Here is a 17,070-nt window from a genome sequence, read left to right on the forward strand (position 1 = left end):
GACTGATGTTTGTCTGCCTTACATTGGACTATACAACAAAGAGAATATAACAGAGTTTTGGTGCCCAGGAGGCTGAAAACAACGTAGAATACCGTTCACTTCATAAATGTTGTAGCAGCAGCCAGCCTGCTCTCAAAAACATTTATGAAAAGAGTGAGCCATCCTTCTTTTTACTTTTTTTTCCATGTATGTGAGTGATTTCATGAGGAAACAGAGGGGAGCAGGCCAGAGTGTCACATTGAGCTCATGCAGAAATTCAGAAATGTCACCGGTTTCAGCCTCTCAAATACTAATATTTGCTAGTTTTAGGGGTGGAAGCTCAGTCCATAGGGACTTGGGTTGGGAACTGGTGGGTCATCAGTTCAAGTCCCAGTTTGGATCACATACAAGGTGTGGACTGGTAGCTGGAGGGGAGCCAGTTTGCCTCCTGGGCATTGCCGAACCCCCAACTGCTCGGGGCGCCTGTCCAAGGCAGCCCTCTCGCTTTCACATCCCTCCATTGAATGCATGTACAGGTCCTGGTTGTGCATGATTGATATAGTTTATCTTCTTCTAGTCAGACAAAACAACCAATATGACTCAGCCAGCTTTAGCTTTTTTCTATTTTCGGATGATGTTTACATCAAATATATAATGGAGAAAATAATAGGCAGTTAATTTAATAAGGAAACTCCTTCGTTGCAGCCCTACATATGAGTATCTGTCAGTCCATTATTGTCCATTTGTCCACCTTAATAATGCAGTCTTCCTGTTTTTGGCACACTGTGTGATATTTGATCATTTTTATCTCGCCACATGACGTAACTCTACAGTAGTTAATGCAGGACAAGCATCACTCCACTTGGCTCCATCTTGGCAAGGTGCTGGAAACAGTCCAAACTGGTGGAAAAGATTGACTCACACTAACATCGATGTAGCGTTTCACTTTTTAAAGCATTTTAAAAAGGATTTAGAGGAATTTAGGTGGTGACTGCAGTTCAAAGCCACCTACTGTACATAATATTAGTATTTTATAATGACTCAGTTATTAAATTAATGCCTGAGCGCACCTGAGAATGGTTTTCAATAACAATTTTAAGCTGCCCTAAATTGTTATTTAAGCTGTTGTACTGGTGTTTTTTGTCCACCGTCTTGTAAGCCTGCTGCAAGCTACCCAAGAAGACTGACTGTGGGTTTGACTGTAGGTGAATAATTGATATCCTCTCACATATGCAAAAATATGTCTCTTATCTTCTTGCTTAGAAGCACCGCCACTGCTTTGGTGTATCAAAGCAAAGCCACAAAATACTATACTGACTGATGAATTATTGAGTGCCTTGCCGCTCTTGTCACTTGGACTCACGATTCTCCTTGCAGCAGGGGTTGAATTTGGGATGATTCAGGGATGTACTGCCCTTGTTCTGTCAGAGAATCTGGAGAGGGATACAGTCTCAGAATCAGGTTTAGGGTTTGTTTATGGTTGTTCCATCTTCTTGTGTCGGTTTTGTTTTACATTTACTTTTACGAGATGTGGAATTTACTCAAACACTGGCTTTTCTACACTAGAGCATTTACATTAACACACACTGATTGATAATCTGTCAGGTGTCACGTATCCATAACTGTCAGCACTAGGGGTTGTATTGACAAAGGGACTATTGATCTTGGGATTAGGCGCGGGGACCCACAGGGCAGCTGAAAGCAGAGGCCCCTATTTTTAGACAGCTGTGTGATCTTTCACAAGCTCATTAACACGGGCTGGAGTGGGTTAACTCAGTTTATCTTGGTTAGCCAAAATCCCAGCCGTCAGATGGGCATTTTGTTAGATGGAGCCTCCTCCGGCCAAAAAGAAGGGGAATTCAGTTCTCTCGACAGCCAAAAGATTTTCATGGTCAGTCATGTTTTACGGAGCTGCTATCCTGCTCAATACCTCCTTTCTTTTTGCTAAATCCTCCTCAAGTTCATCTTCAGGCAACGCATAATGGCATGAACTGCAAGCAAAATGCAACAATAAAGATTTACTTAAAGGCACTGTTCACTCTGAAATCATAAATACATATCTTTCCTCTTACCTGTATTGCCATTTATCAATCAAGGTGTTGGAGATATCGGTTGTAGAGATGTCTGCCCTCTCTCCAATATAATGGAACTTAATGGCTCTTGGCTTGTGGTGTTCAAAGTGCCAAAAAAAAAAAAATAATTTTTTTTTTTGAAAAACTCAACAGCAATGTCTCTTTCCAGAAATCATGACCCGGTTAAGATAATCCACAGACCTTGTTGTGAGCAGTTCCATGTAGGAACTATTTTTTCTCTACCAAACTACACCTGCCAAGTGTATCACTGTGCAGAAGGTAGAGTGCATCTACTCATGGATGAGAGGCTCTTGACAATGGGGGAGGTAAACAATGGCGTCCTCTTCGGCTGAGCTGTAACGTTATTGCCGATAGAGACACTCTGCAACTCACACCAAAACAATCTAGGTTTATAAATAGCACTACAGGTAAGAAAATGTGTATGTGTGATTTGGGGGTGAACAATGAAACCGCTCCATCAGTGTCACAATGTAAATTCTCCTCCAGCGAGCTAGTACACATAATAGAGGATGCGTTTGCATGGATGGAGTTGTGTACCGTCCCAATGTAAACCCTGGGCTGCTTTGCTGCGAGGTACACTCATCAGCTCAGACAGCATCTGTTTTTAGAGTACCAAAGTGCTGACTGGAGCTTTTGTATAGAGGTACAGCTGGGTGCGTGCTGTCTGGCTCGCCATGAGCTCAGCACCACTGGCCAACAAGGCTGAACAGCCCTGTGGGCAGCAGTGAATAGCCTATGCCTGTGTGTGTGGGTGTGTGTGTGCGCAGCAAGAGATTGAGTGATAGCAAGCTGCTAGGGTTTGCAACTTTGGTAGGTCAGGAGCTGCAGTCACGTTGGTTAGTACTGAGGCCCAAAGGATACTTTCGGAAACTGTGGTGGAAATCATTGCATGCATGTTATCATGGGCATTTTATAGTCTACAAGAAGGACAGATCTCTTTTTACACCTAAGTCACATTTACCCTGCAGGTTAGGGCCTGCCTAAATGGGGAAAAAATGTTGTTCCAAGAGAGTGCTCCACAGATTATCCATGTTGGCTTTTGGCCTGGTGATGGCATATGTTTGTATAGGTAGAGGAGTGTAAAGCCAAACGGCATGCTTAAAAGCAGGGTGATTAAATATGAGAAAGCATTTGGGAAATTCAAGTATAAAGAGAACAGAACCCAAAAACATGACTCAGACAGCTTTTCAGTTTAAAGTGGATTTATTTTCAAGGGGTGTCTTGGGTTGATCCAGGGTACTTGGAAGAAACGGGGCAGGGAGGCTGAGCAGGTTGGCAGGCGAATAGGTGACCGGTGAGTGTGGATCTGAGGCACAGAGAAACAAGGTGTAGGCAAAAAAAAAAAATCCAAGAGGAACAAAAACAATAAGCAACAAGCAGGCTGTAGCTAGTACTGCAAGGTAGACAGAACAATCTGGCAGAGACTGGACTGCAGAGCCGGGGTGTTTGTACTGCTGGGGTTGATTAGCGGATGGCTTTCAGGTGATGAGAGTCACGCCCAGACACAGAGACACGGAGAGAGACAAACAAGGAACCACAAGATATAAAACAGCCGACACATGAGGAATAAAGGAAAGGCACAGACTATGACACTCCGACATTTCAGGACCCCTAATATGGCGGCTTTTTGAAACACTGGCGACCACATTTTAGTTTGGATGGGCGTAAACGGAATCTTTTGAAAATGATGATGCAGACACCCACATTCACCTCCCCACTGGGTCCTTTTTTTGTGGGTAGCCTACTCCCTTCCCATCGCCATGGTTTCCTTCGGCGATGGATAATGCTCCTGCAACTTCCAATTGTTTTTCCACCACCTTATACTCATGTGTTCAGTTGTCATTGTTGGTCCAATCAAACATATCTCTGGCCTTACCTTTTGCCATCTCTGTATTTTCTTCTGTAACTAAGCAACCAACCACAAAGTAGATAATCTGCTTCCTATTTACATCAGCATGCGCAGGCACAGTGTACATAAAAGGTCATGTGATTAGTTCTGACTTAAAACATGTTTAAAAATGAAAATGTATCCGTGTTGATGTGGCCAAAGAGACCTGATGTTCTTGAGTCTACTCTCCAGAGATGAGGGAGGGAGGTGTTGATTAAAGCCCTTTGGGAAATGGCCACAGATTGGCAGGAGTGAAAGAAACCATCTCCTCAAATATTGATTTCTTTCGCTCCAAAAGCCGTGCAGGGGTGTTAGAGGATAGATTTAAGCAAGCCCTCCTCAGTTCCAACATTGGTGTCAAATAATGAGGTTATTGGGACACACACAGAGAGTCTTTTCTCAGTGGATTATCATTGTCAGACTTTTTTAACCAAATGGTTTTAATAGCAAGAGTGTGATATTAGCACATTGTAAACCTGTGGCTCTTTGAGCCTCTCAGACTGGCACGGCCGAGTCTGCGGTCTGTTTTGTTTGCTGGATTTGCCTCCAGGTCAGTGTGGATTTGTTTAAAGAAAATCAGGGCAAAGGTGGGAAGCAAATACGTAGGTTTCTGTGTGTATGAATTGCAATATATAGGTGCACGTGTGTCCGATTCATGCTACAGTGATCCTGCACGCCGCAGCAAGGAAGCAACAACACTGCGCTACTGAACCATGACAGCATCCAAATAAGTCCAAACACACGCTCTCATTTTGCTGCTCGGGTGTGGTGATAAATCACGGCTGTCACATGATTCAGGGTGGCTTCAGGAACATTTGCATGTGGCTTCTGTAGCTTTTTAAGTCTTCTTTTGTTAGCCCACAAAACGTAGGCTTAATTGAGAGCTACGGAGGCTAACAGTAGCAGTGTTGTTGAGTGTTTATTTGACCTCAAGGGCCATAAACAAGTACAGCACTTATAAATGCGAAAGGCAAAGCGCGTCATTCATTCAGCAAACACGAGAGCCCTGGCTAGTGCTTAACGCTGTTGTTTAGGTAGTGCTCTGTTTTGTCTGCCTGCAGCTCCAAGTCCTCTTTTAGAAGGGGACTGTTAATGTCAAGTCTAACTGGTCTGCTGAAGTGTGTGTTTTAGAGCTTTCACATTCAATCTAGTGGAACTGCTGAGTGCAGTGTAATTAGTCACTTTGTGTTAGCCATGCAGACACACAGATTATTACGTCTCGCTCCAATCATGCACACCCTACATATTAGCATTTCACTGCTCTCACTGTTAACTTATGGTGCCCAAACTGCTCATCCAAACCAATCACCCACAAAATAGACACCTAAAGTGAATACAGATGACATTTCAGCCCCCTCCCACAGCATTTCCAAGTGCTATTATTGTTGTTCATTGTTGCAAGGACAACCAGATCGCTTTCCGTTTTCCTCCGTTTTCCTCTGAGCCTAATAAATACACAGGACACATTTTGTTTTCCACTTATACTTTGGTTGTTCCACCATTTCTGCTACTGGGTAACTGCAACGAACTCACACTGATATTTTGTGGTAATTGGGGATAACTGCTGATAGCTATCACAGAAAACAAAAGCACTCTCTTTTAGTTGCACAATGGTTGACACCAAGGCCCCAGGAACAGCACTTTGTGTTAAGGTCTATTTGGCATAGCGGCTAAACCATGGAATTACAACTTCCAGGTCTGTCACGTGATGCTATTGGGCCCAAAAATACTTTTCTCCATAGACTTACGTAGTACAGGTTTTGATTTAGTAGTCCATCTATGTCGCAACCCTCACCTATGGTCATGAGCTCTGGGTAGTGACCGAAAGAATGAGATCTCCAAAGGGTGGCTGGGCTCAGCCTTAGAGACAGGGTAAGGAGCTCGGACATCTGGAGGGAGCTCGGAGTAGAGCCGCTGCTCCTTAGTGTCCAAAGGGGTCAGTTGAGGTGGTTCGGGCATCTGATTGTGATGCCTCCTGTTAGAGGTGTTCTGGGCACGTACCACTGGTAGGAGGCCCTTGGGCAGAGCCAGAACATGCTGGAGGGATTACATATCTTGTCTGGAGTGGGAATGCCTCAGGGTCCTCCATGAGGAGCTGAAAAGCATTGCTGGGGAGAGGGACGTGTGGAATACTCAGCTCAGCCTGCTGCCCCCGTGACCCAGCTTCGGATGAGTGGTTAAAAATGGATGGATGGACTGACTTACATTGTGAAAGAGATGAGTGTAAATCAGTAAATACAATTTTCTTGAGCATCACAACCCTGTGAAATGACTTGTTTCAGGATTTGATTCATTTGGTCCAATAACATTTGGAAAGTCAAGAAGGGCCCCAAGATTTTTCTTCTTTTTCTTTTTTTTCTTTCTTTTTTTTTTTTTTTTAATTTTACCCCTATTCAAATGATCTAAGGGTCAAACTGGAAATAACTGGCTCGGCTGGTGAAACTCTAGTGACTTTTTTGGCTTCATGTGACGCTGAGCAACTTTCGTTGGAATGAATGAAGCACCGCCTCCAACGCTGTATCCAGTTCTCTTAATACATCTATGGTTGATATACTTCCTTTGTGTCGTAAATCCTTAATCCTCCATAGTAAAAGCACCTTTCAAACTGTTTTTAAACTTGAAACAAACAACTTCTCAACTTCAGCTGGATCGCTTTCTGTTTTTTTAGAGCCTTGCAATGCAGCTTTTCTTCCTTTGCTGGGTTTCCACAGAGTTTCCACCGCTACTGGGGATAGTAGCTGCAAAGAACTTACATTAATAGTCTTTGGTTATTGGGGATAGCTACCAATATCTTCAGGGATATCAAAAACCCTATCCTCTTGCTGTTTTTGTCTCACAATGGTTGACGCAATGGCGTTCTATATTTTTGCGGCGCAGTAGCTAAAAGAAGTATCCCCAAAAGTTTTGTAGTGATGTTGGGAACAGTTAAAAGACCAGCTGTGGAGGATCTCAGATGAATAAGGAGTCTGATATGAGAGGGGGCAAGGCCATTAGGTACCTTAAAAACTAACAGAAATAAATTAAAATCAATTCTAAAAGATATGGGGAGCCAGTGTAGGTTACATGAAACACGTGTTATATAGTTTCTCTTTTTAGTTTTTGTTAATACCCTTGCAACAGCATTCTGAATGATCTGTAATGTTGCAATGACAACTGGAATCAAAAGCACTGACAAGCATCTCAGCATCTTGCTGGCTCAACAGCGGCCTCACCTTTGCTTTAGGGAGCTATCCATTTTAAAACGGAGGAATCTGGGGCCTGGTGTCCAGAGGGACAATTTGGTAATCCATCCCAGAGAGGTCATACTGTGTGCGAAAAATAATGCCACAAATCCCATATGGTTTACCTTGGGGTAATCTGTGTGAAGGTGGCATCCCTTTGAGCTCCATCAAAATCCAGGGTTGGGACTGACATACCATAGAAATAGCATGCTTGATGTACTGTCAGCAGGACATAGTCTGATCCTTAACCCACATTTACATACACATAGAAACCCTGAGGGAGGCATACTTATAAGACAGAACATACGTCCCCATAGTTTCTTGATATTTTCTTAAAATAGCAAATTCAGTATGTCATCGCCTGCCATGGCTCATCTACTGTTTTGATCTTCCTTCAAAGTGTCTCGCGTCGCAAGATCGCTGCAGGATATACCAATTACACAGCTGTGAGGCACTTTGTTTGTGTGGTGTGAGACTAGCAGGAGAGTGAGAAGCATGTGTAGTCTTTTCTCAGTATCATAAAGCTACAGTCTGGCTTTGTTGAACCATTAAAAAAAAGAGAGAAAAAAAAGATTTACAGTAATCTCACTTGGTTACAGCTTCACTGCCAAACAGAAGTGTAATATCTACACTGTCACTGTGAGCTGCTGCGTGTGAGCTTGTCTCTTCCTCATCACAGCTTTAAGCCTGAGAACAAGGTGTCTGTGAGGAGTCCTAAATTAATGAGATCACATAGAGAAATCCCTCTCTACTGGTGTTACTAATATTAGGAGGCCTCAATCTTCTGTTCTTCTTCTTCTGCCGTTCTGTGTGTTAGGTGGAAGATATGCAGTCAATATTAGACGTCTCCCAGACATTCTATAGGTCTATACCCTCCGCTGTTTGCACTCCCTTGTCAACAGCGCCTTTGTTCCTCACACTCTCATTTCCACGTTTTCCATTTTTCATTGCCCTCCGCTCTCTACATCTGTCTCCATCTTTGTCTTTCCCTTGCCTCTTCTTTGTGTTGTTGCTTCAGATAAGATGGTCTCTATGGGTGCAGGCTGCATGGGCATTTCTCCAATGTGTTGCTGACATGTCATGTCACTGAAGGCCAAGCTGTGCTCAGTTCAGCACTCTCTCCATGGTGATGCAAGCTACAGCCTCTCGGATCTTGATAGATTTGGTTTCTTTAGCAATATTTTCTGAGGAACTGAGAAAATTATAGAAGAGAATACTCTGTAAAATAACTGATAAGCAATTACAGTGATAATTGAGTCTGATCCAGTTTGTCTTTACGTTAATTTCTCTATCTCCCCTCTAACACGGAGAGATCCTGTCTTGGTTGTTTACAGTGTTGTACATGTTGCACAATGACCTTTAGGCCAAATACTGCTACTGTCTTTCATAATGATGGCTGAATTAGCATTAGGTGTACTGTTTACATTAACCCTTGAAACCCTGAGGCTGTTTTTCTCAAGCATCGTATTCCTGTGCAGTTATTGCAGTAAGTCATGACACAGTGGCCACCCAACACTGCACTGAAATCTCTGCTTTAGTATGCTTTAGGAAAGTTCAATCATTTATCAGATAAGTTTGCACATCGTCTATGTAAAATATTTTCCACATGCCCATATGAACATTGTCAGTTAATAGTGGCTGCGAACAGATACCTTCCTAATGTGATTCCAGTATAAGCAACCCAATCGCTAGGATAAATGTTGGCGTTGTATGTTGCTGCACACCACAGATATGTAACATTTGCATGTTACTATGTAGTGGGTATGTGGAAACTTAACATTTCTTTACTTGCCAAACACTGTAGTTAACATGTGGTTAGATTAAGGCACAAGAAACATCTGTTATGATTATGAAAAATATCGTGATTTGGCTTAAAATACCTGATTTGATGCCACAATCCCCGCAGCAGTGTCTCTGGAAAAACAACTACTTTTCGTGGCGTTATCACGTACCAATGCCTAGCCCATTCTGCCATCTCCAGAGACGCTCTTCACCCGGCGAGCGGTCAGTTCAGTGTCTTTTTATTTTGAGAGGATGTTTTATTGTTTCATGTGAATGACAGAGGTCAGTCCAACCAGTAAGTAGACAGACATTTTATCCACTTAATACCGGTGATACAATGGAGCACCACAGGGATGACTTTTAGGCCAAACCCGATTAGTTAAATTACACTGGTTCCCTCGTCAAAAAGCCTATGGGATTTCCCTGTTGGATTTTGGATTATTGCAGAAAATAAGCTCTATGGCAAACAAACATTTATGATACTTATGTATTGTCCGGTAAAAAAATCACAAATAAACACTACTTTAATGATTTTTGCAGTATAAATGCAATCTCCAGAAAAAAGAGGCCAATGCTAGGGTACAAACAAGCTACGCCACGGTATTGTGACTCAACATGGCCACCACAATGAGGCTGCAAAATTGTGTTTAGCACGATGAGGTTGGGGTATTTACTGACGTATTTCATATTGTAGAACAAACTGTGAAAATATCTTGAAGGAATACTTCACTTCAAAGACTTTTTGTACATTCATTCGAAGATAACTTTTTTCTCCCGCATGCCTCTGGTGAACAAAGAATCCAAAAAAGACAATCATTCCTCATAAGCTGAAGTCAACAGTTCAATGTCTTTCCCTGTTAGTACAAGCACAGCACAGCAACTAACATCCAAAACTGTGCCATTAAAAAGCTGCTAGAAATGTGGCAATGACTTCCTAAAAACCAACCGGTTTTGTTTTCTGTTGGTCATAAAAAGTGGTTTGCAGATTGGAGAATGTTTCACCTAGGTGTCACACCATCCACTATCCCTTCCACCTCCTGATGGGAAAGTTTGCTCATACTATGTCACCTTAGACACGTCGATATGATATGTATGAAACGGTAAAGAGCCTCGGTTTGCAAAAAACGTACAATACGAGCATTTTCCTTTGGTGTCAAGGACTGCGAAAATTCTCCTTCAAGTCAGATACTTTCATGATTTGTTTGCCTTTAAGGGGTTTCCCTGCTTAGTTTCAGCAACACAAAAGAGATTTTGTACTAAAAAAACTAAATGCGATACTGTTCTTTAAAACTTAAAACCTTATTTGGGGTTTCCTTGAGATTTAAGTAAGTTATTGTATTTCTGAGCAATACACTCATACCTTGAGTGGTATAACATCAACCTCCTGATATGGTTAGATGATCTCATCTGAAGAGTTCGTCCTGCTGTACAGGCCTTTTTCTCAGCTGACATTCTGACTTGTCCTAGTAGGAAAAGCACTGACATTAATAATAACATTAGCGCTGACAGTTATATTGAAGTGTTCCGGTAAGCTATTAGCTGGTATGCACAATATCAGGAAGATGAATTAAGTCATCATTAATTCAAGTGTTTAAACCCATGCTTTTCCTACTGTGACATGTCAAAATGTATGTTTTTCTTTTACAAAGGCCTATTGTCAGATTTATCAGACTAACACTAAGTGTAATAGAATATTTCTGTCATACCTAAGTAAAGCGACCCCCCCGCATAGCCTGCAGAAACCCAGCATTAACATAGAAATCAAACTCCACTCCTGGCCCCTCTCTCACTGTGACTGATTTAATGGAGCCGAGCGTCATAAGGCGAGGTATTTCATCTGCATTGATGGTGGCCGAACCGCCCGTCTTTTTCACTTGGCTTACAAATCTTTTTCTACAGTCTGTTTCGTCGTCTGTTGCTCCAGACCTCCCACTCTTCTGTTCATCCCTGTCCTTCTCATGTTTCCTCTCCCTCTCCTGCTTCACTCTTGCTTTCATACACTCCTTCTGTTGGGGCTGTAAAATGACTCTGACGATTGGATCTGATCCCCCAGAGAGAGCTCTCATACCTGGACACTTTTACAACATGCTCCCCTTCAGTCGCAGAAAGCTTAGCAGAGGATCAGCAGTGGAGGAATGCTACTTCCTGCTGTTCCTTAATCTTGATTTATCTTTCTTGCTCTTACCGTCTCTGTGTGTATGTGTGGCATTCTTGACGACTTCATTATGTGCATTGTGTGGCGTCGAGTGGGAACAGTGGGGATTGGAGGATTGTCCCTTTAACCTCTGGAGGAGAGAAAAAAACTTTGAGGCGGCAGTAAATCTCTCTGATTAAACCCGACTCCCTCTGACTGCTCTTTTTGTGTGGGACGGGACTGTGTGTGTTGTCTGTCATGTGAAGGATGCTCACAGTTGAAATTAAAAAAAAAAAATTTCAAATAGCCATGGTAACCAACATCCCCATCACCACCCCCCACCCAATTTCTCAGTCTGTGTCCAACACACCCACACTTACACATATACAAACATTACAGAGGAATGTGTGTTTAAACTCTTCAGTGGAAACTTCAGAAGAAGCTGTAAAGCTATACAGATACAGGCTTGTAGCATTTTTAAATTGAGCCTTACCTCAAGAAATATTGTGCTATTTTGACCTCTCATATAAGCCTGTCACAATGAATACATTATTGATTTATCGTATGATGAATGGACATGACCTTGATCATTTCGCTGACCTCAATATTGCCTTTTGTGTTTATGTAAGAATGTCACCAACACTTTAGCCAACATGATGCCAGCAGGGTTTTTCTCCAACACATTCTCACTCCGACCTCGTCACATACCGATGTCTGGCCACGAACTTCCCACGTCCAGATACAATGTGAAAGGTACCCTGGGTTGTTGATGTTCTGGGTCTGAAGAAAAATAAAACAACACTCCAATATTTATATTTATTTATATTATACATTATATATATATATTTCAGTTCCAAAGTCTGAACATTCTTAAGAATTAAAAGTTCATTGCTCTTTGAAAGGGTGTACTTGCATTATTACATCAGTGGCATAAAATGGTCCGGAAATGACAATATTGCTCATCACAATTATTTGTGGGTCAATATAATGTCAAACAAAAGTAGTTATGGTGACAGGTCTAATTTTATGCTTTTTTGTCATTCATGTGGGCACTCTAAACTGTGCTCCTCTTTTTGTGGTGTTCCCCAGGGCTCTATTCTGGGTCCCCTTTTTATTAACTATACATGCTACCCCTTGGGCAAATCATGCATATACATAATACTGATTTTCATTGCAGCTCTATGTCCTGATAATGCCTAAAACCAGTGACGACATCCTGCAATTACATTTTTAATGTCTACGTGCTGGGGGGATGTTGTAAATGGTGGTGTGGAACATTGTCTCAATATGATACAATGACACGGTGCAATAAACCCAACCTGGCAACCATCTTAATTAGGTCATTTGTCATTTTATGTGACTATAGGCGCATGCAGACAGATGTAGAAGGGAACAGGATACACACACACACACACACACACACACACACACACAAACAGAGCAATAAATAACCCCAAGGCCTACACCAAAATCTCGTCACACACAGATGGCATGTCTGCTACTTGATGAACAGACAACCTTCAGGCTCCAGACAAACAGACGTCGCTGTCCAGGTGCCAGTACCTCCATAGCTGACTACTAAGTGACTGAGGCTACATTGTGAAACTGAAACTGAAAGACAGTTGCAAATGCCTTCAACCTCTTCCCTTTGTTGGTGTGCTGCTGATGCTCTCTATTTGTTTAAAGAAGCAAATGTGTTGCTTTTGTGTTTTCTGCTGTTTGCACTGACCAGCTCCGGGGCAACTGGTGTCTGGAACGTGTTCTCATGAGTGAGAAAGTTGGATTTCATTCATGGCAGCATGGGCACTGGTTGCTTTAAGCAATACAGATGATTTTACACTGTCATTGGTAGCAGGAAAACGGGCAGAAAAATGAGGGCAGATCCATTTGGATGGCAGCTTACACCTGCTTGTGGGTTTTTGTGTATGTGTATTAACCTCCAAATGCAAAGGTGACATAGGGGGTGTTTTAATTTACCAGCGTGTGTGTTATTATGTAGGATCAGATGAACGTAGGAGTGGGTGTGGAGGCCAGGCAGTCAGGTCGTATGTTAAGTGTGTTTTTTGGGCAGCTGCTACAAGGTTGATTGCTGAGGCCCCGCAGTCTAGGGGATTATGGCACACACACACACACACACACACACATTTCTATTCATGCCTGGGGTCGGTTTTTTATCACAGTCTGCAACCCCTCCACACGCCCCCCCCATGTACCACACACACATGCAGAGTGTACTGGTTCCCAGTGGATCCATAAACTCGGGCAGCTAATTGAAACAGGAGATAGATAGAGGTATTGCACCGGGCTGTGGGACTTACGGCTCTAGTAGTCAGACGTATAGTGATCTCACTGTAGTTGGTATGAGGACATTCAGAGAAACACTGCCCTTCCAGGCAGTGTTTAAGTATTCACAGAGCTTACATTTCACACTCGCACTGTTGTCATAGAGATATTTTAGTGCCCTACTGAAGATAGATGAGTGAACGAATCAGATCTATTTTTGCTTCATGAGTTCTTCTGAAGGCTCATCAGACAGACTCAGAGCATTCATTCTACACTGTGGAAGGTCGCTCCTCTCTTGTCCTTGTCAGCAAATAATGCCAATGAAGTTTGTTCAGAATAGAGTCATTGTGCTGGAATCAATACACCTCGTACAGTGTTTGCATGGATACAGGCCCTGCCTAGTCACTATTAGGGGGTGTGGTGAGGGTGGAGTCGGCATGGGGGAAAACAGCCTTTTCCCTCAGCTTACTCTTAAATAAAAAGGTCCATCTCTGTAGGGATCCTTGCAATATGATGGCGACACTGTGGTGCAGATCGAACCCAAGCCAGGGGGGTTTAAACCCCAGTTGGGGGAGCCCTTCTGTGCGGAGTTTGCATGTTCTCCCCGTGTCAGCGTGGGTTTTCTCCAGGTACTCCGGCTTCCTCCCACAGTCCAAAGACATGCAGGTTAATTGATAACTCTAAATTGTCCGTAGGTGTGAATGTGAGTGTGAATGGTTGTCTGTCTCTATGTGTCAGCCCTGTGATAGTCTGGTGACCTGTCCAGGGTGTACCCTGCCTCTTGCCCACTGTCAGCTTGGATAGGCTGCAGCATCCAACAAAAAAATGGCTGCCAGTGAGAAATGTCTAATCATCTAAAGCCCAGCTCAGACAGAAGATTTGCTCCAAGATTAGTTGAAACGTGCACATCACCACTATGCAACGTTCTAAAAACCTGCAAGTTTACACCGATGCAACTCGACGAGATGGTGTATCGTCTCCATAGCAGCAACTCTTTGTACTTCTGTGCCAATTTCCAGATTTTCAGGCTTATTTTGGAGCTGAATGTAATTTGTAGCTTCTTAAAATATGAATGAGGACAGTGACAGTGAGATACTTTCTACAGCTGCATGCGTAGTGGTGATGAAATGGTGGAAACAGACAAAACGACCTGAGCTAGGAAGTATGCCACAAATAAATAACCAATGGCGATGGATCAGTCATACAAAGAATGCACAGCACATATAGTGACGCAGAAGCAGCAATCAGCCGACACTGACACACTGTGAGGACGGAGACCCACATACGGGTCAACAGTTGCAGGGATATAGATGAGACGGAGTCAGGCTTAGTGGGAACAGGGGGCTGTTGTTGGAGAACTCCACAGCAAGCAGACATGTCATCTGTGGACAGTCTGACTTGGCCACTTTGCTACAAGCTAGTTGGTTGTTGAAACAGTTGATGTGGTTTACGTTGGAAAACCAGCAGCTGGTGACTTGACAAGCTGTGTCAAAAAAAGTCGAACTATTCCTTTAACATGAAATAACATTCTTTGTTGTATGGTCTCCAGAGTCTGTCTCCCTTTTCGTCTCCATGGTAATGCATGGGTGCTTTGGGGTCAGGCCTGCTAGTTTTTCTCTACTGCCACCTCCCAGTGCTCCTCTCCTCTCTCTTCTTCTCCTCTGTATACCCCAACCCCCTCTCTTGCACTCTGATGATGAAGCGCTTTTAGATTTGCCCGTTAATAATGCATGTTTCTGATTCCCACTCACCCTTCATTTTTTCATGTGTTCCTTCTCTTACACTCTTTCTCCCATCATTCTCGCTCTGCCTCTCCTGCCGGGGTTTTGTGAAGTCTCGGTGCGTCCCTGTCTCCGTTCGTTAACTTCTCCCTCTCTCTTTTTTCCCCCGCTCATCTGTCTTCGCCCTCTCTGGTCTCAGTTCAGCTCAGTTCAGTTTGTTTTAGTTAAGTCCAGGTTATGAAATACATTGAATTTTGCACATTTACACCTTCAGGTTAACTTCAGTTCCATTCCAATGTGATGTTAGACACTAAGAAATAATCCCACCTCCTTTTCCTGTTTGCCTCTCCTTCTACATCCCTCTGTTGCCATGGTAATGGCTTGTGGTTTGGGGTTGGGTCGCTGGCGCTCCTCCAATCTCTCTCTCACTGTGACAGCAGCTTCTCACCCATGTCATCGCGGGGAGTTCAAAGACCCCCTTCCTCATCTTTTACATTACCCGATGAGTTCAAACAGCTCGACCTGAGCTTATTAATGGCTACTCACATAATCCACGGGTCTTTCTCCTCTGAGCTAACTACAGTTTTAATGGCTCCACATCTAAATGGGCCGGCGTTCTTTGTCTGTCACATTTGTTTTGCTAATGCGAGATGAATGGAGAGTCTCTCTGGAGATTATCATAATGCATTCACGGTCACGGATGGAAGCCTGTTTGAGGGGAGGCCGGGGCCACTGTGTCATTTGTGTGTGTCCCCTGCTGAAGGTAAAAGTAATAAAAATGACTGCAGACATTTTGGTTATTGATTGAAGGTCCTTGTGCTCAGCAAGACAGAGTCATTTACTGGGAAGTCCCAGGAGAGTCGGGAGCATGTGCCCATGTATTCATGTTGCACTGTGTGTGTGACACTGGGCTTTATTAATGAATGAATTCAAATCTGTTAGCTTGGAGAATCAAATACGTCCTTCTCTCTCAATTATATTTGGCTGTATTCATGAGCAGAGCGCATTTCTAAAAACTGAGGATACATCTTTAATTGTATTACTTTTGTTAACCAAGGACTTCAAGCAGTGAATGTGTCATTTAAAGGAATACTTCCCCCACAAAATGATCATTTTTCTATCAGTTACTCACCCTGTGTTACCTTGGATTTGTGGAAAAGCCTTGCAAGTGTACACGGTGAACGAAGAATCCAAAAACACTACTTGTTTTTGTGTGAGACTGTTCATGCTGAAGTGATTTGAATGGTATGATTTCAACAAAAATGCATGTGTTTGGGAACTACTGAGCATAGCGAAAGATAGTAATTGGAATCTTTGATACAAAATGTTTGCCATTTTTGGATTCTTTCTTTATTCACAAATTCAAGCTAACACAGGGTGAGTCATAGATACACAGATGGTCATTTTATGGGTGAAGTATGCCTTTAAGCACTTGTTTATGTCCTGATACTTGGAAATATGAAGACGCCAATCCATGTGTGCATGAATGTAAGCTGCAGGACTTTGACTATGTATTTCTTTGCCAAATGAGTTGGAATGAAAACACCAGTGCCACACAATATCACAGGACACGGGCAGTTGTAGTAGAACATTTTTTTTTAGAATTGTGTATATTTGAATTCATCTCATTTCATCTCATTTTCAAGGGGGTCCTCAGACCCAAATACAGAACACCTGCACCCCCCTGCCCTCAGCTGTTGTACAAGAAAATGAGAATTGGCTACCGTGACCAGTTTTCAGTATGACATTTAAATAGCATGAACAGGTTGTTTTGAGATATGAATATAAGGAAGTCCGGAAGCGCAGGAAAGGGGTAACAGATCAAGAAATGAGGAAGATTATTCCAGTCAGATGGAGCTTTGTATTGGAATCACCTTCGCCCAACTTATGACAATTCTGAGAACGAAGAAAAGGGGATATTGCATATGTCTAAGTGGATATGAGGAATTACATAGAGTCAAAAACTGTT

At 42.8% G+C, this 17,070-nt stretch overlaps 1 protein-coding gene across 5 annotated transcripts in view; it reads left to right on the top strand.

Annotated features, from left to right (window-relative positions):
• nrcama (neuronal cell adhesion molecule a) overlaps positions 1-17,070 on the top strand; it is an 84,684-nt gene that overhangs the window by 16,279 nt on the left and 51,335 nt on the right. The window lies entirely within an intron of this gene.

The sequence above is a fragment of the Epinephelus fuscoguttatus genome, linkage group LG22 (genome assembly GCF_011397635.1).
Source record: "Epinephelus fuscoguttatus linkage group LG22, E.fuscoguttatus.final_Chr_v1".
NCBI lineage: Eukaryota > Metazoa > Chordata > Actinopteri > Perciformes > Serranidae > Epinephelus > Epinephelus fuscoguttatus.